At 27.9% G+C, this 26,578-nt stretch overlaps 1 protein-coding gene and 1 long non-coding RNA gene across 3 annotated transcripts in view; both read left to right on the top strand.

Annotated features, from left to right (window-relative positions):
* Nucleotides 1-26,578, top strand: part of LOC123271793 (sestrin-3) — a 131,909-nt gene that overhangs the window by 23,958 nt on the left and 81,373 nt on the right. The gene's annotated exons all lie outside the window — the stretch shown is intronic.
* On the top strand, nt 332-24,166 carry LOC123272111. Its single transcript, XR_006511024.1, has 2 exons — nt 332-849; nt 24,051-24,166. It is a non-coding gene; the product is annotated as an uncharacterized LOC123272111 (long non-coding RNA).

The raw sequence follows: 26,578 nt of genomic DNA, 5'->3' as shown, positions 1-26,578 counted from the left end.
TTATGATTTGCTGTAATGTTCTGCATCCAATTGAAAACCACGGGAAATTCAAGTGATACACGATCACTAATCAGCTCCAATCGTATTCACTATGTGTGTAAAATAAAAATTTCATTACTGACAAAATATTTAAAATTCATTTAACAATTCTTTGTTTGTTAATTTAATTGCAAAAATTCAATACTGTAAAATCAATTGCCTTTTTATAAATTGCCGGTTTATTGATTTATACATTTTTGGGTGGGTATTCTTTTTTGTTTGGATTATTCTAATTTTCTACTTAATTATGTTTATTTTGAACGGGTTTACTCTAAATTTATATTACGTTTTAATTATAAGGGTATTCTAAGGAAAACCAACATTAATGTAACAATCATGTTAGTTAAAAATGAAATTACTAAGGAAGATTGTAAACGTCATACTCAGATTTTTCAACTTAATTACATTGTTTTCGTGGTAATCGAAAAGCTGGAATTCATCGTAGGGCTATTGAATTCCAAACTTGATGTGGTATTATCCGCGTTCATGATAATATCCAATGGAAAACTTGACTTTATCGAAAGTAGATGCGCGGGCGCGAGCCAAACGCGGTTGGTGGGGTGGTGGAACACATCGTCTATTTCTTAGTGAATACGTTCGTTTCAGTACTTGCGTCGCTTTACACCTAGTGGATATGTTGTTTGGTACATCGCTATTCTACGTCTATTTTTGGCGCGATATTGTGAATGACTAATTTATAATTTATTAAATTACTTTTTACGTCATTAATGGTTTTTAAAATATTCGTACTGATACCAAGTCTTCCTTGACCTTAATGAGTAATTTAAACGCTCACATCATTCATTTCAGGTATGTTATAATTATTTAATAAAGTAATTTTTAAATTTTTCAATAAATATAATATATGTTACAAAAATTATTGATTCAAAACCAGTTCAGAATTTTCCCGCTTGTTCTCTACTCAAAAAGCACATACCCATAATTTTTACACATTTTTAATACAAAACTCTTTGATACAATCGGTCTAGAAATAACCTCGAGTTTTTGGAAAATTTTTCATTATCTTTTTGGAAAGTTACAAAAATTTATCAGCAGGTGGACTTTCATAATCCAAATTTTCAGTACACGTCAACACGTCGAAAAATGAGTATCTGTAAACCTAATTTAATCGCACAGTTTTATCTATTCAATAAATCAACTGATTTGGATGTTTTCTTGCGAACACATAAATATATCAAGCTCTCGATCCTAATAAATTTTTCAATTGGATGATCACTTACGAAATTCCAAAAGAATCAAAATAGGAAATAGCTTGGAGCTATCAAAAATTCATTCCTCCAAAAATAATGGAAAGTTACCGGGATAGCACTCAAGGTGAATCATTTCGTGTATATCATAATTTAACCCTTATGTCAATAACCGGATACTTATTTGAACTCTGTAACTCAAGTCAAATTTTTTTCCTAATTTGCTTGACAATTTTTCTGTTAAGATTATCTATTTCATATTCAATTATTTAACCAAATTTTTGTTGTAATGATATAACAATTACAGATAAATTATTTATCAACTTTTAAAAGGATTTTTTTTTCATTTTTCACAATACTATTCTTTATAAGAAGTATTAAATAGTCTATTGAATTTAAAGATCTTTAATATATTAACAAAGTTATAACAATGTTATTTAGGTGTGAAATAAGCTTCCATAAAACATAGCTGCTGATATACTTGATTATGAAAAAACACTGAAAATTCTGATTATTGAATCAACAGTATACTGATAAATGAAACTAATATTTATCATATATAGTAACGTAGCTTTATGATGTAAAAAAAGCTTTATTTGATAACTTCTTTCGAATAATCTCGATTTTATAATTGACGATCCTTAGTAGTACTTTTTCAATGTAATGATAAGTTATCCGATTTCGTTCGATTTTAGGATTACATTTTATTTCGTTTTTTAAAATCTTCTTTACGACTACCTTAATATCAAACAAACACATTATCCGGGTTCGATAAATTTCAATGTGTACAGTAGACGCGGAATAATACTATACGTATAATAGTGGACATATAGTTATAAATATAGTATTGAAATGTATGCGAATAAGAAGTTCAAAGTGTACGACTTTACTTCAAAAGAACGTATTACTAAGCTTTATATTTATATTATGCGACGCAAAGCATCATTCAGAAATGCACTCTATCGTATCTATCTTTTGAAAAATATATCCACTAGTCAGGAAACGGAAAATATTTATGCATCCTTTAAAAGAAATTAAATTTTCAATCGTTTTTTTGAAAGAAAATGCAAATAATAATTTTAATACTTAGGTCCTTTTTATTAACATCAAAAGTTTTCAAATATTCGATGTTTATTGGAGATTTGATTTATGTATCATTCTATACAAATAATTCATTGAATATAAAGCGGTAAACAAACATATTATCTGAATTTCATTGTCACTCGTCGGTTCAGTTGAGTAACTCTCTCTCACACCAAATCTGTACTTTCAAATTTGCGTGTTTTCACGTAAATTTTGCCAATATCGCTCTTGTACTAGTTATTCATTCGAAGGGTCGGTTATAAACAGGTATATACTGGCAAGTGGACTGCATGGAAGCTGATACCATTAACATGAAATATAGTTGCAGAGAGGCCGCTCTGTTTAGATTTTTATAGTAATTATTTGGATTAAATCCCTAAATCAATATCATGGGTTGACTGTTATTATTATTATTAAGAGTAACGTAGCATAAATCCTTGTTATTCGATATAAACATCTTTAAATTAAAAATCTCTGCACGGAAAAAAAAAACTCGAAAAATTACAGTATATAATGCAACGTGGCGCTTCGTGATGAAAACTCGAAAAATTACAGTTTCTAATGTAATTATTACAGATTTTATAAAAATTACATTGTAGAATGTTATATTTACATTGAAAGCTCTGAATATTAAATTAAAAAATTGAATTTAGAAAAATATTATTTCAAACTGTAATTTTTCTAGTTTTGATTACGACGGGACCGATTTTACATTTTATACTGTAATTTTTCGAGTTTTTTTTTTCCGTGTGTAATCTCATTTTTTTTGCTTCCTCGTTAGTTTTATATTTTTTATAGTTTTTAATCTTTTTATTTTTATGCTTTCACCGTATTTTAAAGAGCGGCGTTACTTCTATACTAGGAATCTCCTTGAAGGATTTAGCTTAAATAATTAAAATAAAGAGTTTGATAAAAAAGTGTTTTTCTTGCTTACTCGTATAATATGTAACGGCTTTAGTGGCAATGATTGTAAATCATAAATATTGAATTTCTTGAAAATTTTTATTATCTCCAGTAAAAATAAAACATTGCGAAAATAATCGTTAAGATTTTACCTTAAATAGTGTAAAAAAAAAAACCTTTTAAATTAAACAAAAAAATATTATGATAAATAAGAGTTACCTAAGCGGCATAAATTTTTTTTTATTAATGTTATTCTGTTGAATTTAAGTTGACGATTATTAATTTTTCAACTTCTTCTTGAGTAAAATCTATCAAAAAGTCAACATTTTATTTGTGACGCTTGGGTAAGTTTTATTTCTTTGATTTTAATACATGAAGTTATTTCATTTTCCAGTTGTGGTTTAATAGTCATTGAGTAAAGATTGCATTTTTTCACTTATCGGTTTTTATATTTTATAAGCAGTAAAAAATAATAAAACTTTTTTTATTTAAAATAATAATGACCAGTTGAATAACTTTTATAAGTAAATCTGAAGTTTGAACTTTGGATTATACATCGATCAATAAATAAATAAATAAATACATAAGCGTGTTCTTTATCGAACGATATGATTCATCCTAGTACTGTGTAATCAAGTATTATTTAAATTAATTAAAAATATTTTGATAGATAAAATGATTGTTTCTCTAATACACATTTAATGGAAAACTTATTGAAGTTCACTTTGAATAATTTCTGTTAATTTGTGGTGTATAATGTGGTTCAGTAACTTTTTTACGTTATTCAAAATTTAATTAATTAAAGTTGCGTATAAAAATCAGTAGTGTATTGACTTTCGAAAGTTCACACTACAACCGCAAAACAAAGTTAATTTACTACTGAATGCAATATAATTATAGTGTCAAAATATTCCATTTAATGAACAGCCGTTGACTTTTTACAGATATTAAATACTTTGTTCATTTATTAATATGACCACAATATGATGTGAATGAGTATTTGTCAATAAAATCATTACATTCTTTTATTTGATTAAAATTTTTTGATAGTAAAACAAATTATCATAGACAACAAAATAGATAAGTAATTTAGTTCATGTACAAAAATAGATGATTATGCTAGAATACGTTAGATTGAATTGAAATTGAGGTTTTAGTTTATAATTTAAGCTCATGTCGTCAATTCAATTTCACTTAATTTCCTCTCTTGAGATATATGTATCGAAAATAAGTATTGTTACAAGCAATGTCGTAATCAAAATATTTTAAACATTATTTTTTCAAAAACGCAGAACAATACAGAGATTAAACAATTCTATATAATATACAATTCAGAGTTTAGTTCTACCGACTGAAATAAATTATAATTAGTTATTTTAGCAGAATTAAATATTTATTAAAGCGCTTTTAATTAACTGCTAATTTTAACGCAAATCAATATGTTGAAATGTCATATAACATTCGTGGGCTATTTCCATCAGAAATTAATTCTTCCAACTAGTTTATTTACATTACAAATCATTATAAAGAGAATTTATGAGCAATCATTTTTCAATAACGTTGATATAGATAGAGGTTTTGATATGCATGCGAAATGTTTCCACTTATGTATTCTCTATGTTTTCATATATTTCTATTTTTTTTGTGCCGTTGTCGAGTACAATTTCTTTGTTGGAACAGAATGACTTTTTGTGCCATTACTTAAAAATAGATGTTACATAACATGAAAAAAATAAAGAACATTAACACAGAGGACCAATTCATTGATTCACACACAAACATATGTCACACTAATCTTCGTTTCGTTTAGTAATTATTCATTGACGTCACTGAATTAGTTCTTATCAGTTGACGTCAATAAATACTTAATTCTTAAACTGTATGCCGAACAAATAGTGCAAAGAATAATGAAAGACTATAACAATGAATTTAGGTTCTAATTTTTGTTTATTTAGTGAATAACACGTAAAATTTATTATTCTATTCAGTGACTATATTTTTCATCTATAGTGATTTTTTTCTCGTTAAAAACTTGCCAGAATAAACGATAGCATGGTATAAAGTTACATAATCAAAAGGTACACAATGTAACGCAAGGTACAATAAAACAAATAAATTTAAACAGTTATAAAAGTTATCATTTATATACTGCACACCGAATAATTTTTTATGGTTTTTGTGTTAAATAATACTTTGCTATTCAAACATACTTGTTTATTGCATTTACTATTTGAAGTAAAAGTTGTTCGCCTGACGATAACGATAATAATAATAATTACAATGTTGAGAATTTGAACTGATTTTTAAAAAAAGAGATATTCATAGCATTATGATTGAAAAATTTATCAGTATTAATTTTAATTTTCCTTTTAAATTCGTATTTATCTCTAATTACTTTCTATAATTTTTCTATTACATGGCAACTATTGCAGTTTTTAAAACTTTTTATTAGTAAATACAAATTTGTTTTTAAATTACTGAAAAATATTAAATATAGTCTTGACAAAATGAAAGTAGTACACAGTGTATAATCATAACAATTTCAGAGTATTATAAATAAATATAATTTCAGCCACAGTATTTAAAAAAAATTAACTAGCGACAAAATAAATCCAGCACCACGATAGTAACCGAAGTCATAAATCATCAATGACAAAATAACTTTTACAATTAAAACTTTCTAGGCTTCCATTTATTATTGAGAATGGAAATTCCGCATTTGTATATATTGACATATATCCATCATCATTTAAATACATTTTTAATTAAAAATCAAAAATACTATCTGGATTTTTAAATAACTTGAAATTTTATTAGACTGGTACTATATATCATCCCGAGTCGAAATCTCCAACGTTTCCAACGTCTCAAACGCGATTCCAACGTTTCCAACGTATACAACGTTATTCCAACGTTTCCAACGTCTCGAACGTGATTCCAACGATTCCAACGTAACAAGCGTTAATTCAATATTTTGAACTTTACAAATAAATAAAAATATATGTAGACATGAAAGACAAAAAATTTATATAATGTATAGTGATCATTCCACGCCAAATCGACTACCTTTAAGCCAGATTCCTTAATTCAATGTTTAATTCCGTTAATTCAATGTTTTGAACTTTACAAATAAATAAAAATATATGTAGACATGGAAGACAAAAAATTTATATAATGTATAGTGATCATTCCACGCCAAATCGATCACCTTTAAACCCGATCCCTTCCAAATTTTTTCAAAGTGGGATTCCTTCATTTAATATTTTTAACTTTCCACCAAGAAAATTGAAAATTGTGTGTGTGTGTAAAAGCATCTCATAATTTTTGAATGATTCGAACCAAATTAGCGGCGTTTTTAAAGAATTTCACCGAATTTGGATTTTCTGTGAATTAGAACCAATTCCGACCAGTAGGTTTTGAGAAATCTCAAAAATAAAAATTTCACAGAGTGTCAAATAAATTACAAAAAGATTTACTTTGTAGTTATTAGTTATTTAATAATTAAATAACCATTTAATGTATGGCGAAATAGTTATTTAATAGTAATTAAAAATAAAAATTATATATTAATTTTTATTTTAAGAAAGTTGCAGAGCAGAGTAAATAAAAAAAATAGTTTTAAACTATTCGTATTTTAGTTTAGATAATACTAGCTGTTACTCGCCCGCTCTGATGGGCGGTTTATAGAATTGCATTTTTAGATCTAGACTTTAAATTTAATTAGAGTATTGTTTTGACTTGCACAGATTCCCAATTCTATTATCGAATTGACATGTCCTTTTATCCATGTAATTATTCTGGCTAATATTCATTGTAACTTTCAATGTGCAATCATTATAACATTTCCGTGTCTTTTTTACAAAAATGAATAATAATTGATATGAAAATAAAAATGTTTCTTACTACGCCGGTCGAAAGTACGGGGTTCCCGCTGCGATTTCATGGCAGAAAGCCTCAGTTTTACGCCGTGATCGTCGCGCATGCACCCTACGACGGGGAGCCGAAATAATGTATTCATGCACTGACAACGAGACACGAGGCGGCAGAAAGTCCGAAAGTCGGTAGTCGCGCTCACTCTATTACTTATGTTTATAAGCCTAACCTTACTTGTGATTGTTATGAATGTATCTGTCTTGTTATGTGTCGATGATTTTAGGTTGAAACTAAGTTAATTAAAGAAAATAAATATTTATTTTAATGAAATGAGACTTATTAAATATTTAAATTACAAAAAAAAAAACGAGAAATATTTTTTATTCTGATAGATATTTTCAAATAAATAAATTCATTATTGAACAAATAATTATTTGAAAAAATACACAGATTTTTTTCTTAATTTTTTTTTTCTATGCATTTTACGATTATTATTTCATTTTTCTATTTTTTTTTATTTTTAAATTAGAGTTAATTTATAATATATTTATAATTTTAAATTTATTCAATTAAATTAAGATCTTTTCTCAAAAGAAAGTAGTAATATGATAGATTATAAATTAGTATCTTTATTGACAGGTGTATTTGATGCCTGCGCCCCCGACCAGCAGCACTCGCTTCGCTCGTGCCGCAAATGTCGGGGGCAGGCATCAATTTTTTTCAACGCAATTTTTTGCGTACTTTCGACCGGATAGCAAGAAAACTAGTCTACACTACGAGGGTAGAAATTTGAGAGCCCTGAATTGCGCGCCATGATGCCCTCGGCTTCGCCTCGGGCACATGGTGCGCAGTGCAGAAATCTCAACTTTCTGCCCTTGTAGTGTAATATACTATTTAATGAGCATTGAAAGTTTCAGTACCCACGTTCTTTTTAGTGTCTCACTTGCACTGCAGCGACATCCTATAAGTTGAATGTTGTTGCGTGAGAAAAATTCTTATAGCGAAGGTACTGAAGGGTTAAAGAAATTGCAGGTCTCATAAGTGAAGAAATCTGCCTAGTGTATAAACATAACCAATAGAATTAAAAAATTTATTTTAAACAAATGACAATCGATTAGTCTAAATTCAGTTACAATAAATATTCATTATTTCTAAGTCAAAGAAATATAGCTTCCGAATAAGTAATCACCAACATATCATATACTAAAACCTTATTTCTCCGAAACACGCTGCATCTTATGGCATAAGTATTATTCCGATCGGTTCAGTAGTTTTCGCAGTATAACCGGACAAAAAAAACCAGCTCTTTATTTATTAGTATAGATTTGTTAATAATCAACGTAATATTATTTTCAATTTAAAAAATAATTATCAATCATTTTATTTCTGAATTTGCAAAAATAATAAATAAAAAGAGAGTTAAAAACTAGATTCAATAGTGAATTATTAATAAAAACACTTAAATAGGTTACATGACATTTTTACACGATTGTTTAACATAAATACAAAATCAATAATTAGATATAAATACAGAATAAATATATAAATATATATAATCAAATAATTATTTATTGGAAGCTATATCATGGATTGATTTATGATCTAATCTCTTTGTTAAAAAATTACACTCATACAATCAACAATTTTAAATAGAATATAACACTTTGAAAAAGTCAAATTAGCTGCCTAGAATCTCAAAACGTAAAGATCTGATGATATATCATCAGTTATAACTCAATTTTCAAAAAACAGGGTAAAACCCATAACTTCCCGATTTTTTTAAATTTTCAATTTTCTTAGTGAAAAGTTAAAAACATTAAATGAAGGAATCCCACTTTGAAAAAATTTGGAAGGGATCGGGTTCAAAGGTGGTCGATTTGGCGTGGAATGATCACTATACATTATATAAATTTTTTGTCTTTCATGTCTATATATATTTTTATTTATTTGTAAAGTTCAAAACATTGAATTAACGCTTGTTACGTTGGAAACGTTGGAATCACGTTCGAGACGTTGGAAACGTTGGAATAACGTTGTATACGTTGGAAACGTTGGAATCGCGTTTGAGACGTTGGAAACTTTGGAATAACGTTGAGTTATTAAAGATTTTGACTCGGGATTATTTTATCTTCTTCTATGTGCTTCATTACATCATTAGCCATTTGAATTTAAATAGAAATAACACTTAGTTCATGAGCATAACATTAATAGCGTTCGTATGACACACTTGGGTGTAGTAATTACGTTAGTTATTTTGCAACACAAATATTAATTCTATTTATTTTTAACTGCAATAGCCAACATTCTGGTCTTATATGTTCACAAAAAAAAAAATTAATTTGAATCAAGAAAAAAATTCTTAAACCAAGAAAATAATTTTGAAGGGTTTCATTATCTTGGATCAAGACGCAAAATTCTTAAACCAAGTAAAATTTACTTTAACCAAGAAAAATTTCTTAGTTTAAGAATTTTTCTACTCAAATCAAGAAGATGAAATTTTTTTTAATTATTTACTTGATTCAAGTTAATTTTTTTTTCTGTGTTGTATTAAAGATTAATAAACTTTTTTTCAAGGTGAAAAATGTCGGATACTCATTGATAGGGTCCATAAGTTTCCTAAAAAAGTACATTTCATTAAGTGATTATATTCCCATGATGATACTCTTGTAACTCCCAGAACAATAATACAACCTCCATGCTGATATAATTCTTACCCGAATTCAGTTAATGTTGAGTTGCGAAGTAGTTTTGACCTGGTTATCTCTAGGGATCGAAAGTTATTAATTCAGGAAATAAAAGCTGTCATCGAAAACATGAGGAAAGAAAAAGTAAAAGATTCATTTTTTAACTTCGTTCATACAGTATATGTGCTATACCGTGTACAAAAGTTATGTTCTAATTCGGTTTCGTCTTACCTATCGTTTATTAGTTTATTTTTTTACTTATCTATTTAGAAACTGTTCTCTCATTCATCATGGCTAATGAAACGTGACTTTGAAGAGCTGACACGAACTTGAACGTGAGGAGTAATTCAGTTGCTTTATGAGAGATAATAAAATAAAATAAAGAAAGAACATGAAAAATAAGTCTGGCGAAAGTCGATCAAATTACTTAGAATCGGAAAGCTGACAAGATGCATTGCCAACAAGATTACAAGATAACTCGATAAATTATTTATCGGAAACTTAATAATGATAATACTATGAATTCGGAGCAGAGTCCAAGTCCAGTCTTTAAAATTATGTAGTCATTGATTGATTGATTTCAATACATGACATTTAATACTGTTTACCATCATACAATTTTATCTGTTTAATATTGATAGAAAATATATATATATATATATTAGGGTGTTTCAAAAAAAGACGAATTTTTTTTTTTTTCTTTTGGTGTCTAAAAATTGATAGTATACCTAAAAACAAAAATTTTGGCGCCCATGTGAGCTCTTAATATCAATAGTAAGATTTGGCTGTATCCATTTCTTTATTTTCCATTTAAATAACACGGGAAATTTTTTTTAAATTTTTAATTTTTATTACTTTGGAACGGTTCATCGTAACAACAATCTGAAAAATGATATTTGTAGGAAATTTTACGCTCTACAAAAAACGTTTGAAGACCAAAGTTCCTCAGATTAACGGCTTCAAAGATATCCGCGGTCAAAGATAACACTAATAAAAAATTTATAATATTTTCCAATAAAACTACAAAAAAAATATCATATGCTATATTTTTATTATTTTTTATGTTAAATTACTTCAATTCCGTTAACCTGAGACTGTAAACTTTTTTTTTTACTAATTAATTCAATACTTAACTCACGAAATGCACTAATATATAAATATAAACGTTAAAAATATCTTATAAATGATTTTTGGTCTCTTTTATAACAAATTTATTTTTTTTTACTAAATATTAAGAAATTTGATTGAACAATTAATTCTTTATAACAAAAACTATATTTACAACTTGTTACAACAATTTTTCAACTTGAAAATATTACAGTTTTATAAAATTACTTTTATTGCAATTAGGATATTGTTTTCTATGTTCTGTCACTACTTGCAACAAATATTGAAGCTGTTCTTCATCTTTCGTTAAGCATCGATTATACTGCTCTATCAATGCCACGCCGCGTTCTGCTACATCATTCACAACTTGAAGTTTCCCAAAATACTCCAAGTTTTCTAAGAAATTCGGATTCTGAGGCCACAAAGTAACATCCTCATCAATGAACTCATACGACAAATCAAACGATTCAAATATATTAATCGATCTCATAGACATAAATTGACTAAGATCTTTATTTAATAATGACTCTAAATTTTTCTTATCTATTATAAAGCGATTTGTTGTAGTTTCATTGGCTTTACAGTTTTTAAGAGCATGAACTATTCTTTCTGTTCCAACTGAAACATTTTTATCAAAGAGAGATAAAACAGACAGCTCGTTGTTTAAATACCACAAGTGATCGGCTAATTTTTGTGAGCATGTCTGTGAAAGACTATTATTAAATCTTTCATATGAAATTAATTCTTTAATCAAAGTTAAATCATTATTAGGTGCTGTTATAGCACACGGCGCAGTGAACCAAGCTTTTAAATAGAATATTATGATAAATAAACAAAGTTCTCGTAATCCATCTATTTCCGATTTAGTAAGATGAAATTCATTTCTGAATAAAAAATTTTTAAACTATATATTGCTTTAGCCATCCACCTTGCATGATGGACCGCTCCAGGATGCTTAAATGTAATATTTGTGGTAGTAGTACCCAAAAATATTAATGATAATTCCAGAAGTTCACGGTAATCGTCTCGACAATGATCCATCTACAAAAAGTTATAAGTCAAAATGAAATTGATTATATCGCAATTTCAAAGTTGAGAAGACTAATTATTATTAACTGATGTGAGGTAAAAGTTGTAAAATATTTTACAAACGCAATTTTAATCGTTAAAGATGATTAAAAGTATAACAGTCATGTGAAACTGATTTTCAATATTTTTAATCACGACGGCAAGTTAATTAATCAGAGTAAAATTGATAATTGAGGAGCTTATTTTCAAAAGGGTATCTTTTGATTTTTGATTAATCGAGACAAAAAACTAGTTATCTTCAATTATAAATATTTGTATTGAACTTTTTTTAATTTAGCTATAAAGTGCAATCGGTTATGAAGCTGCAATTCGATTTTCATTTATAAATGTTCATAATTCTCAAAGTAAATAGTATTTAAAAGTTCAGAAAACTGGTATTTTAAAATATGAAAAGATACCCTTTTGAAAATCAGCTCCTCAATTATACTGAACTTTATACATTTTTCTTTTCCACTTTAACATCAGTTAATAATTCTTCAGCGCTGGATTAAAAATTTTACTTCTATTTGATTATTAACGAATTTCAAAATCTCATCTTTGATTGGTGTTATTACTTCCAAAACTTTTTTGTCACAAATACCAGCCGTAAAGTTTGATTGGTCAATTTCATCCCACTTCTTTTTAAATCTCTGATAAATTGGAACGTTTGGGCCAGACGAAGCAGGCCAGTATACTTCAAATGCACTTCGAAGAACAATTTCAAAAATATGGTGTCGGCATGGCAAGTACAACAGTTTTCTACTAAGAGCCTTTTCTACTAATACACACGCACCATTTCTGTTGAGAGCGTTGAGAGCAAAGCAACTAAATGAAGTTAGTACCGAACAACCAGGCTTACCAACACAGAGCTTATTAGCTACAACACTCAAATTAAATGAGTATAATACTTCTGTACCGACAGAGCTAAATAAAGCTCTGTTGATATTTTTCAAATAAAAATCATTTGATCAAGTTTTATAGTAGATTTAATTGATTTAACGTATTTACAGAATTTTCATATTATTTTGAATAATATGCAATGATGAGTGTTTGGTGAGTTTGTGTAATAAGGAACTTTACATTTTCCTCTTACAAAAATTTATAAATTTTATAAAATATAAAATAAATTTGTTATAAGAAAGACCAAAAAATCATTTATGTGACATTTTTAACGTTTATATTTATATATTAGTGCATTTCGTGAGTTAAGTATTGAATTAATTAGTAAAAAAAGTTTACAGTCTCAGGTTAACGGAATTAAAGTAATTTAACATAAAAATAATAAAAATATAGCATGTGATATTTTTTTTGTAATTTTATTGGAAAATATTTGAAATTTTTTATTAGTGTTATCTTTGACCGCGGATATCTTTGAAGCCGTTAATCTGAGGAACTTTGGTCTTCAAACGTTTTTTGTAGAGCGTAAAATTTCCTACTAATATCATTTTTCAGATTGTTGTTACGATGAACCGTTCCAAAGTAATAAAATTAAAAAATTAAAAAAAATTTTTCCCGTGTTATTTAAATGGAAAATAAAGAAATGGATACAGGCAAATCTTACTATTGATATTAAGAGCTCACATGGGCGCCAAAATTTTTGTTTTTAGGTATACTATCAATTTTTAGACACCAAAAGAAAAAAAAAAATTCGTCTTCTTTTGAAACACCCTAATATATATATATATATATATACCCGTACTGAAAAAATATATGCCGCATATACGGGGGCAAAAAAAGTATGTGGCGTATATATTTTTATATGTGCGACGTGTATGTATTTTGTCAGCATATATACGTATATATATTTTTTCAGTGTGGGTATATATATATATATATATATATATATATATATATATATATATATATATATATATATATATGTATATATATATATATATAATAATAATAAGTATTCAACTATTTTGTATGATATATATTTTTGATATTCTGTAAAAATATAAAGCGTTAGATTACTTCGTAATAATAACTAATAATAAAGAGCTATATTTCCAATCGTTTTTAAATTCATTCGAGATATTAGCATATATAATTGATAAGCAGGATAAACAATGTAGTCGCTGATCGACTATTAACTAAGCATTGTAAACCGTATATTGACCCGAGCTGTATGCATAATTCAAAGAGTTATTGAGTAATAATTTATAATTATATTTAAATCGTAATTTTTTAGGGATATCAATTTAAATTTTGCTATTTGCAGTAGTTGAGCTATTATTTTTATTTTATCTATTATAAAGTTAAAGAAATTCACGTATATTATCTTTAAGAGTATAATAATGTAACATTAGATTTACTACAAAGTTATTATAAATACTTGTAACTTTCTTATTGACTGGCACACTGAGAAAAAAAAGTACTACTCTTGAGAAAATTTTCTTGTCACAAGAATATATATTCTTGATAATTTTCAAGAATATATTTTCTTGTCTTAAGAATTGATCGAATTAATCAAATTATTTTTTGTTTAATTCAAGTGAACCTATTCGTTTGTTAATCTATCAAAATTAATGCCAATATTTTATTGTCATGATAGATATTGATATTCTTTTGTCAAAAAACCAAAATTTATTTTAAACGATTCTTGAGCCAAGAAATTTTTTTCTGGATAAAAATTTTTTTTTCTCAGTGCAGAAAGAAAAATTATTGTCCAGATTAGGATTTTGTGGCTCAAGAATTTGTTGAATTGAAGCATTAAAATTTTTTAATTTTTTGACAAAAGAATGTCACTCTTTGCCGCTGCCTTTATTATGAAATATTTGCCTTCATTATAATAAATCATACGAATAGCTTGACATCAATTCAGTTGACTAATTTTTTTTAACACGGGGCTAAAAGAGAAATTTTTAATATTTATCAATTATTCATACTAATAATATAAAATATATGATTTTGAAGTCTTATTTGTAGAAAATTATAAGTAGAAGAGTTTGTATGTAGTCAGCCGAACTCATGACTTTGTTCGGGTTCGAAACCTTGTGAAGTTGGATGAATTTTAAATTTCTATGAACTTTCAACGTGAGCCATCAATTTTTTGGTCGCTAAAATTTTTTTAAAAGTTCGAGTTGATGTCACACAATAAAAAATTTTGCATAATTTTGTATACAAATCGTATGTAACAATAAATGAAAAATACACAATTTTGTATAATTTATAGGTAAACGCTTAATATATTAAACATAAAAAATTTGAACATAAAATTTTTTACGGTGCATCAGAAATTTTCAGTCGTATTCGTCTATAAAATTACGAAGCTAAAATTAAAAATTGAAATGTAATTTAAAATATATGTTTCTACTGACGATTGTTGCTTTTTAAAATAAATGCAACTTCCAATGTGAAATAAAGACCGGTAAGCTTTTTGTGAGTATTATGTACCCCCGAGAGTGATTATGTCGCACGATTACAGGAACGAGTCGAGTTTATTAGATTGTATTCACAGGCGATTCGAAAAACTGTACTTTGATAATAGTTTTCTAGATTAAATTATTTCGTCATGACAGAAAAAATAATTAAATTTTTTAAATAAATATAGAAACGAGTTGACCCAGGCCTTCCGAGACATTGTAGTTAGTCCACAATTTTTAGAAAATGAAATTTGCTAATAGTGTTTTTTTCTGCCTTTCATACTTTGGAATTAAAAGTTTAATGTTTTTTTTTTTATTTAAACAGTATTCTAAAATAACTTTTTTCCTCTAAAAATTTAACTCTTCCCAAATAAAGTCTCCAAGTTCTTACAGTCATACTTAAATTAAATTTTTTAATAACATTTCCTGTTAATAATTTTTTTCTCTATTTGTTTAATTTAAATTGTGGAAAAAAATTTAATATAACGCAAGCAAAATAACAGCATTATTTCCTTCCCTTTCTGCGAAAAATTTTATATCAATTCTAGATTCTTCTTGAAAATTCCTGCACAGCTTTATTTAATGGGTGCGAAGCTTTCTTTATTCCCTTCGAATGACAAGATTCACTAGACCATAGTGGAAGTCGGTGATGCAAAAAAAAATAAATTCGCCAAGATAAGTCTATATACCGGAATAATAGCCTAGCAGTTGAAGTATCCTTAACAATATAATTCGCCGGTACAATTTGACGTAACTTTTCAAACTTAAAGAGAACGGGCTACTATACGTTCACAATGATATCATTTTATGGTAGAGTGGTTGCTTATATATATACATATCTACGTTTGTTATAATTTCAAGACAGATAACGATACTCACGTTCTAATTTTTAACAAAAAGCCGTAAAAGTTGTCCACTAAACATAGTCTAAGGATTTTACCCTATTTGATGTTTGTGATGAAGACAAAGTCTTTTCAAAAGTTCGTCAGTAGTTCAGCGGCTTCCCGAGTCAAAATTCGAGTCCCGTTTTGACCGTAAAAATGTCCCAACTCTTTGAAGTCTAATATGCCGCTAAAAATCGAGTCTATTTTGACCGTACAAGACGGTATCGGAGAATAAGTACGGTTAAAACAGGCGTACGCAGGTCTGTTTTTACCGTAAAAATTTCCAGGAGTATAATATTATCATTATAAATATTATTACTATATTTGTCATCTTGTTGATTATTATTATTTCTCTTGCCATCTTGTAGTTCTTAGGCGCGAAAATTTAAATTAATAAAAAACATGAAAAGTTGACATTTAAAAATTAAAAATTTAATAATAATAATAATAACAACAATAATAATCTCAGAGAAGGGTTTTTCTTTCAAAAATTTGAATTTTGGAAAAAATATTATTCTTTTCTAAATTCAGCTTAGTTCACATATTTTCACTGAAAAATGTTTTAAAATATATAAGTAGAGCAGGTAATTGTTTGATTTCACATTTTTTAAAAGTAATTAATTTTTTGATATTTTTTCATAGTTTTTTTTTTAATCCAACAACTGACGTTTTTCATATTTTTTTTTTACTCTAAAATTGAAATTTTTCAAAAAATTAAAAAAAATTTTTCTATTTTAGATTTACTCTGATTAAAAAATTATTTTACAAGTAGAAAAAAATTTTTTAATTATCGATTTTTCGATATTTTGCTAAAACTTTTTTTTAACCCAAAATTTGAAATTTTTCATAATTTGTTTTTAGTTAAAAAATTGAAACGTTTCATAATTTTTCTTATCCCAAAATTAACATTTTTGAAAAAAATTTTGAAAAATTTTTCTATTTTAGATTTATTCTAAAAAAAAAAAAAAATATCTATTAAGTAGAAAATAATCTAATCATGTTGATTTCACACCCCATGAAAATAAGCAATTACCGAATCTTACAATTGAAAATAGAAGTATAAGATTAATAATTGAGAATGGGTAACTAAATTTCAATTTTGAATGTCTATAAATATAATTATTACTATTCATTTAATTTCTCCGTAAAGTTCTTTTTCAGATTCCACTCAGAACTTAGTCATTTCAAGACGCGTCATTTAAAAAGTGTATGAGACTACTGAGATTCGCCTTTTACCAATCGGCAGTGTAGCGATGCGGGTAGCGCGTAAGTCTTGACGAGCGATAGGTTCCAAGTTCGGTTCTCGGTTAGGGCAAAGCGACTTTTAATTATTTCTTTATTTACGAAGCGTATTAGGTTAAGTTACCATAAGTAATCCTTTCCTCCTATTTCCTTACTCCTTAATATGTATAAACTGGACAATAAATAACCCCTGTTCGTAAAAAAAAGACTCAAATTTGGGAAATCATCCATTTTTGTTTTTCTATTACAAAATTAATTTATATATTATTTTGTGCTCATAAACGATTTTGATAGTAGTAATTGTAATAATTGTTAATTACAAATTTTTATGTTAATGACAATTATTATTAATTACTATTACTTATTTCTTATAACAATAATAATTATTAATTATAATAATAATTATTATTGCAGTGATTAAAACAAAAAAAAAATAAATAAATGTGATTTCAATTGGATTTGAACCCGGACCCCTAAGAATTTTAAAATTTAATTTATTATTATTTATTATTATTATTATTATCATTATTTCAAGCCTGGTTTGACCGTAATCGTGGTAGAATGGGACAAAACTCCACTAGTTACGGTGAAACCAGGCTCAGTTTAAATGAGCTATCAATACAGCGCCAAGTCTGTTTTGACCGTAAAATTGAGATGGGAAAAAATTACGGTTAAAACGGAACTCGAATTTCGACTCGGGTTCTTTCTTATAAATAACTAAAAGACTTCTCGAAGTTCAGGGAGAAGATATAAACGATAAAAAGAGAGTTCAAGTTGGCGACAACCATTTTCTTAAGGAGAGTGTGCTATAGTCTATGATCAGTGTCATTTTTCTTCTTTTAACAACTTCTCGTACTTTTATGCTCTTTTTTTTGCACTTATTCGGTTCTCAAGCTATAATGGTCTTCAATGAGAAACTGGGACAGGATTAAAACTCAGAAATCCACATTCGAAGAACGTTCAAGAGTCTCTTTTACCTTTTGAGAAAAACCTTACGGCACAAAATACTCTTATCTACACAATTCATTCTATTACTTACCTCTTTTTTTTTTTATCTCTCTATCTATTCTTGCTCAGGTCGATGTGCACTACGTATATAACTGAACATGAAAGCGAACAATTATACGCGTCTGTGGACTCAAATAGACAAGAGATATAGCAAGGTCAAGAAAGAGGATGAGGTCATTACGTGAGTGCTTCTAATCCAAACAAAAACCAACCACAAACAATACTATTTTTTAATTAAAAAAATTTTGCTTTAGGAAAAATAACTTTTAGATATTTTCAAAATTATCGAAATTTACTTCATCAGATAAAAATTCTGACAGATTTACAATTTTTCATACTGGCTTATAGAAGTTTCAAACTTTAATACTCATAAGCTATAGATATTTTCGACACATATATGCGAAGTGAGGCATTCCCAGGGTTTAAAAATTGAGACACGAGTCTAAGAAACGGCGCGTTTACAATGGGTCTGAGTACGCAGATTACCCCCACGAGCCGTTAGGCGAGTGGGGGTAAGCGTACTCGGTCTCATTGTAAACGTGTCGTTTCTTTTGGCGTGTCTCAATTAAGCCCTGTAAATGCCTCAGTTGGGACATATGTATCGAACAATATTTTTTTCTGCCCTCCAGGCGGAAAGTGGCAACTTTCGGCCCGCTGCGCTAAACGAAATTGCCGCTTTCCGCCTCTGTCGGACAGAAAAATAGTATACAAACCTATGGCAGGAAAATAATAAATATCTCAGATCACATATATGTCGACCTCGGCTTCGCCTCGGGCAACATATATGTGTTCTGAGACATTTCTCATTTTCTTGCCACAGGTGTGTAATATACTATTGTAACTCCTGCTTCCAAAGTTCAACATTCGAGCCTTGCTCAGCAAACGCAAAGTTGCGTATTCTCGTGATGGTTACATACACTATAGTAGCGTGCGGGAAAGTAGGCGGAGTCAAACTTTCCAACTGCTTGACCGTGCGGGAATGAAAATTAACTACAATAAATGTATAAGATTCATAGAATGTATATGTCCGCCACTACCACTACAAATCAAACTATCAGCATACTAAGACTAATTCTAGCGCCTGCGTATATCAAATAACCACACATGAATAGCAGCTTGTCGATCATATGTTCAACTCTGTGCAATTACTAACCATAATTGCGTGTATTATTTATATTATTTATGATTATCTATCACTTTAATTAAAATTAGAAAAAAAAGTTGTTACAAATCTACGTGAACAGTGAATGAATTAACGAAACATTGTAAAATTCTTTGATAACTGATATAGTTCAGCTAATTACAATATTTCTTTGTAAATAATAATTTCTCTCTGTTGAACCTTGAAAGCAGTCGTTACAAAAAATATTGTTCGATACATATGTTCCAACTGAGCCATTCACAGGACTTAATTGAGACACTCGCCAAAAGAAACGACTCGTTTACAATGAGACCGAGTACGCAGATTACCCCCTCGCCTAACGGCTCGTGGGGGTAATCTGCGTACTCGGCCCCATTGTAAACGCGCCATTTCTTAGACTCGTGTCTTAATTTTTAAGCCCTGAGAATGCCTCACTTCGCACATATGAATCGAAAATATCTATTTTAGTTAAAGTATAATAAAATTGAAAGAAATAATTTGAATATTATATTTTAAATTAAATTTCTTAAAAAGTTGGAATAATTTAATACATCATTTTCGCTAATCACTCATTAATAATTAATAAAATGGACTGCCTAAGTATAAAATTAAAAATGTTTATTGATTCAAAAGCTGAAGATAATTTTAGTTAATTCGTATAAAATTTTAGCAAGATGTTTCGTAACAGCTTATTATTTGCAGAACAAACAGCAATAACTTTTATGTCAATATTTTCTCAGTTGTTGATTAATTTAATATCTTAACTGATAATAATAGAGAGAAGAAGTTAAAAGTAAATGTCCATAATATCTAATATATTTTTTAACAATTGACATAGGTGACTCCAATATATTGATTTTATGCCAGAAGTGAAATTTGTTTATTATTTTATGTTTAAATTGGCAGCATTTTTTTGTTTTGCTTTTTCAACACAAGTCTCTTAATAGTTTGTGCACGTATTGAGCCAGAATTATGTCACTCTCATTACTTCCTGATAGTAATTCAAGAAAATGAACAAGTGCCAATTTTTATAAACTCAATGTTTTATGTAATTTCTTTTTCAGAATTAATTCTGCAGAAAATTGTTATTGTAAATGTCATTCATTGTAATTTTTCGTAGAATATGGTATTGTTTCAAACTTCAACTTCAGCTTAAGAGTTTTTGTCAGATTCTTTACAAATTTACTTTTACTTTGTTTTAAATTATTTTTATCTTAACTTCGAAAAAACTTCGAAAAAACTTCTAGTATGACAGAAAGTTTGTAAGAAAAAGTTGAATATGAATTTTTCTTATTGGTTTTTTAAGTTCTTTGGTTGTTAAAATTTAAACATTCATACTTTAGGTATACGTATAGACATCAATAACAACAAAGCCCTTTCTCAAATGACTATTCGAGCGTCACAATTGTTTCTATAGACTTTGAAAAGTTTTTACTACAAATAATGGATGGTTATCACGATAAAGGATAAATTGAGAGAAAAGATGGTTAAAGTAAGCTGAAAGTATTTCATGTTTAAAATAGTTGCGAACTGTAACTTTTCATGAAGCAAAAGTGCACAGCGTTGTCTACTTATTACCAGCCTTTACTTATTTCTGAATGTACATAAATTTGTAATTATTTTATTGCTTCTTTGCTTTTATTTCCATTCAATATTGTTAATGCAAAAGCAAAGTTACCATCATTAATACTGTTTACCTGTACAATGTAAAATGCTGCCAAACTTTTATATTAAAAAATATACATTGCAAAGAAAAGTAGTCGTTTGCTGAAATTGCCAAGAAAAAGTTATTCAAATTGACTTGCCACTCGAGCTGCAGATGATGTTCCTCGATCGTGTATCTTGAACTCCTCTCTTATTTATACTTTACTCAGTTCGTTTACTTATCAAGTTTTGCTCTTTTGACCGAGAGGTAACATGTGCATTCAATTGCTTCAATTGCAAATAAACTTTCCCTCCACTAACTATGAACATTATCGGAAGCCACAAAATCACCTCGGGTACCAAGTTCTTCTGTTTATACACATTTTATCCCAATAGTAGTTTAAAACAGGTAAACCATTATTAACCAAGCTGTGCTGGACTGAATGCTAAGATTCTGAAGCTGGATTCCTTCTTCTTTAGTTTATATTTGTAAAAACTTTTATCGTAATTTTCTTTTGAATTATTTTATTGATGTTGTAATAAGACTATTCTTCTAAGTTCTTCTAAACATACAGAAAATAAATTTTGAAAAAAGTTTTTGAGGAAATTGGTTAAGTTTCAACACATTTTTTAAGTAAATAACCCTTTGCTCTTCACGAAATTTTGTTCAACTTTTATCAGCTGTAAGATGAATAGTTTTTCGTTAGATTAAATTTGATAATTTTGCTACTCAGTACTTTGAGAACTACTGTCAAATTTTTTTATCACTTTGATTATTTTTTTTTTCTAATTATTAGAAAATTCAAAGGATTTAGATTATTTTTCATTTAGTGGTCTTTAATCATCTGAAGCTTATCCTTCGTTAAAATTCGCTCCTTGAGCCAGTGATGAATTAATGAATATCTGTAATACGCTTCCAGACAGCAGTTTAATAGTATATTGTGTGACTAGGGATGAAACAAAACGATTTCAGACCAGAGTGAAGTTGCCTGCCCGAGCGAAGCGAGGGCTGGCATCACTCAGTCTGAAATCGTGTTTCATCCCGCGTCACACATTATATTTTTCACATAAGTTGCATTAAAAATGCTAGTTTCAATGTCTGGAGCCAACCAGAACTAGATAGTTTCAGACGAATAGCGAAAATACCATTTTATTATAAAACTTATAATAAAATCGAAAGTAATGGTTTATTTTTTATCAAACATTATTCGTAAATTGAATAGTTTTCTTTTGTCATTCTTATTTATGCTTAATAACAGAATTATGATATGTCAGTACAGTTAACGGTTAGAATGACAATTATAAAGGTATAAAATAAACAAACAATTGATAGGATTGAAAATAAAGCTGCAACTTCATCTCGTGGGCAGAAAATTGTCGCATTCGTCTGAAATTGTCTAGTTTCGGTTGGCTCAACAGGCATTGAAACTCGCATTTTCAATGCAGGTTATATGAAAAATTTTATATTCGTGGTACTGATGGCTATAAAGATATCTAATCATTCTCATATAAAGACGTTGCATTCTCGTAGAATATTTTATGCTACAAGCGACAATATATCCTGGGTATTGAATAAAGATACTTATTATCTCTATTAATTTTAATGGACAACCTTGATGATTAATTAATGAGAATTTTATAAAGGTTGTACGATTAAATGTCCCGTTTAAAAACATTTTACCGAACATATTCTGTCTGATAACCTAATTACATTATACATTGTTCGATACAATATAATAATAATAAGTATCCAAATTAAAATTGAAAATTTTATAAATATAGGTCAATAAAATTTTGACTTCATAAAAATTGCGTTTCTTTTCATTTTAATGCGAATATTAGCAACAAGCAAAATTTAGAAATAAATAATGTGCATTATAAATCTAATTATAAAAAAAGTATAATTTAATTTGGTAAATATTAGTCGATTTCAGCTCTTTCAAAAATAATTATCTCTATAAAAAAAAAAGTAAGAATTACTAGAATTTTTATTCTACAGTTTGATAATTATCTTAATCTCTGTATTAATACCACTATAAATACCATCTCTGTAAATGGAAATTTCCTATCTCCAAATGTTTCCTGATAACCTACAAGACTGTACCATTCGAAAAACTTATCCGTTTTATTATACGATAACAATCAGTTCAAATAGTCTTTTGTTGGAGATAATATCATGGCAAGTCATTTTCTGGCGCGTACCAATCCGAATATTATCACAATTTATGGCCCTCACGCTTACACTCACGCATCTAAAGAAATCTCATTCAAACTTGTTTCTTGTTTCTTGTATACTACTATATACTTTATTGTAGCACCACTGTTGTACAACAATCGCTTGTTTTCAAAATTTAGCTCATACATACATGCAATACGGCATACCTTTATTATTTTAAACTTACAAAGATTCGTTTTACGCGAGCAACCATTGTACTTTTTCTGACGTCAAGAACATTTGAATAATCAACATGATTGTTGTGTAGTTATAAAAAATTCTACACTCTCTACTTTCTAGAGTTCTCGGGATTTTCGCTCTTTCTTTTTATTCCTTAACGTCATTTGCCACCGTTTTTTCTTTTGTTTTTCCTCGTCATCACTATACTTTTCTGCGCAACCGTTTCATCCTTTTTTTTTTATTTGTTCTCTTGATAAATTTCACTTTAAAAAAGTTATAAAAAATTTAATTTGACTATTATTTAATCAAGGTCAGCTTTCATTTTTTGTTGGCTAGTTTGTTTTTTTAGTTTATACTTTTTTTTTTTTTTAATTAAAAATATTAATTAAAATCTTTTTATTTTCAGATTCAAGTAAATAAGTTGTAGAATCTGCTGGCAAAATTCGTTTATTGAAAATAAAGAAAATTCGTCGAGGCAAAACGAAAAAACGCACTCAAGCTAAAGAGTCATTGGAAGTAAAAGAAGAAAAAATGCAAATGACAAGGATGCTTCTTCAAGAACCAGGTTGGAAACTAGAGAGAAAAGGTTCAGCATTGTTTTTGCGCCGTGACAGCTCACATCCAAAAGCTACGCGAGTTTGTTTTAGATGCGACGTGGAAGTACGCGAATACGAGAGAGACGAAGATTATGGGATTGATATGGAACAGCCGGAAGTAACTGCAAGCCCATTAGCTATGTGTGCAAGTTGTCTAGCTGCTCTCTGCGTAACTGTCATCTTACCTTGGCTTCTCATTGGCGGTTAATTTATGCGAATCTATTATTAGGGAAACTCCTGATAATATATACATAATATAATAAGATTTATTTATAAAGTATTTTATTTTTTTATTCTTGTATTTTGAATTAATCAGTCCCATTCCTGACTATTTTTTGTAATGATAATTGTTAGTTTTTTGCATTTCATTTTCAATAAATATCCACCCAAAAATTTTGTCACCTTTTTAAGACCAAGAGATCGTTTCAGATTAGTAAAAAAATGTGATGGAATAGTACGAAGAATTTAAAATTATGTGATGAGAAATGTTTAATTATTCATTAAAAACTAAAATTTATATTTAAATTTCAACTATTGGTGAGAAAAATATTGATATTTTATAGTAAAATTTATTTAAACGTTAAAACTAATTGAATAGTTTCTCTTAATTTAATTTATTTATTAAAAAAAATTTACCATTTTTAAATTACTGGAAAAAAGTGATGAAATGGGACATGAGAGAGAAGAGGAATTAATTAAAAAGTCTGAAAATCGTCCGACGTAGTCAATGGATAATCCCTTGTATTTGAAGCTACGTAGATGACAAATCAACATATACGTATGAGCTAATGACTGAAGTATAGATATTTTAAGCATTACGTAGGGAATATTTTTACTGGTAAGAATATCACGGTTTTCGATAAGCACTTTCGAGAAAAGTAGAAAAAAAACTTAGATGCTGAGGGTGTGGTTTGATGAAATAAACTTCAAAGCAAACGAGAATATAAAAGTACCATCAAAGAAAGGTACTCAACCGTGTAGATAAGATCCAAGCGTATCGTTTTCTTTTTCCCTCGGAACATTGACAAGTTCTGAAAAAAATATTTGAAATTTTTGAATTTTCAAAGTCTCTAATATCTATATTGTAAAAAAAATACAAAAGTATCTCTCTACGAATTTTTACAATTTTTGTTTATTTCTTATTTAATAAACTATTTTTATTGTGAATTTTTTGATGGGTAGCTTAATTAAAATCAAACATACCATTGTAAATTTCACTAGAATGTGTTTTACCTAGAAAATTGTTTCAGTAATTAAATTATCGAAACGATTAAATTTGTATAAATTGGTGAAAAATTTTTGAGCAAAAGTTGAGTTCAATCAACGTATCGTGCTTTAGATGTGCAAAAAAAAACGTTTTTTACTCTGATCTTTGTATTTTTATAATCGTCACTTTCTCTACTCTATGTAAACTATTTTTACTGCTAAAGTAAATTTGTTTTATCTGAATATCTCATAATTTCTGTGAAATGTAATATGTGTTAATTTTTTAGACAAACTGGGTTTATTTTTACTTTTATAATGAAAATCCGACGATATTCTCTATGATAGCAAGTAAATTAAAACTGTTAAGTATGTATTTAGAATATCATACAGTAAAATGTATATTTGTAGAAAATTAATTTGTACTTATAAATGTTAATTTTATTTTTCTTGTTAATTTGTTTCTATGAATTATTAAACAAAAAATCAGTAATATTTATATATTGATATGTGTATATTATACATGTTTGTATTTCATTTAATAAAAAGTACTAAAAATTGGCGAAATCGATTTTTTTTTTTTTTTTTTTTTTTTTTTTTTTTTTTTTTTTTCTTCAGGGTATCAAAAAACTGATAATTCCTAGCCAATAATATTTTTTATTTGTCGCTGAATAAAAATCGTGAAGATAATATCCCTTTTATTGTACTAACAAAATATTGACTGAAAAATTTAAATATAAATTTATGATTCCTTTGATTGATCTTAACAATTGGATGCGTCAATCCATTTATTAAATTGAAAAATTTTATTTTTTCACTATATTTAACTTTTAAGGTAGTTAGGCCCAAAAAGCAAAAATTCAAGAAATCTCCCAAACTAAGTATTTAAATACATAATACACACGCTGTTAAAATTTAAAGACGATTTACCACGTCTAACCGAAGATAATTGCAATTGAAAATGACATTTTTACATAGGTGGTATAGGAGAAGAGAGAGAAAACCGCGAAGTTTTATTATTTTTGTATTGAGGAAATTTTAAGAATTTCACGAAAAACTAATATTACTTAGATTAATACAGGTATAATTACCCTACAAAATTCTGGAATTCCCTACCACATAGTTTTTCAGAAAT

This window comes from Cotesia glomerata, linkage group LG1 (genome assembly GCF_020080835.1).
Source record: "Cotesia glomerata isolate CgM1 linkage group LG1, MPM_Cglom_v2.3, whole genome shotgun sequence".
NCBI lineage: Eukaryota > Metazoa > Arthropoda > Insecta > Hymenoptera > Braconidae > Cotesia > Cotesia glomerata.
Note: the sequence above shows the minus strand (reverse complement) of the source record. Positions and strands in the feature narration are given on the sequence as shown.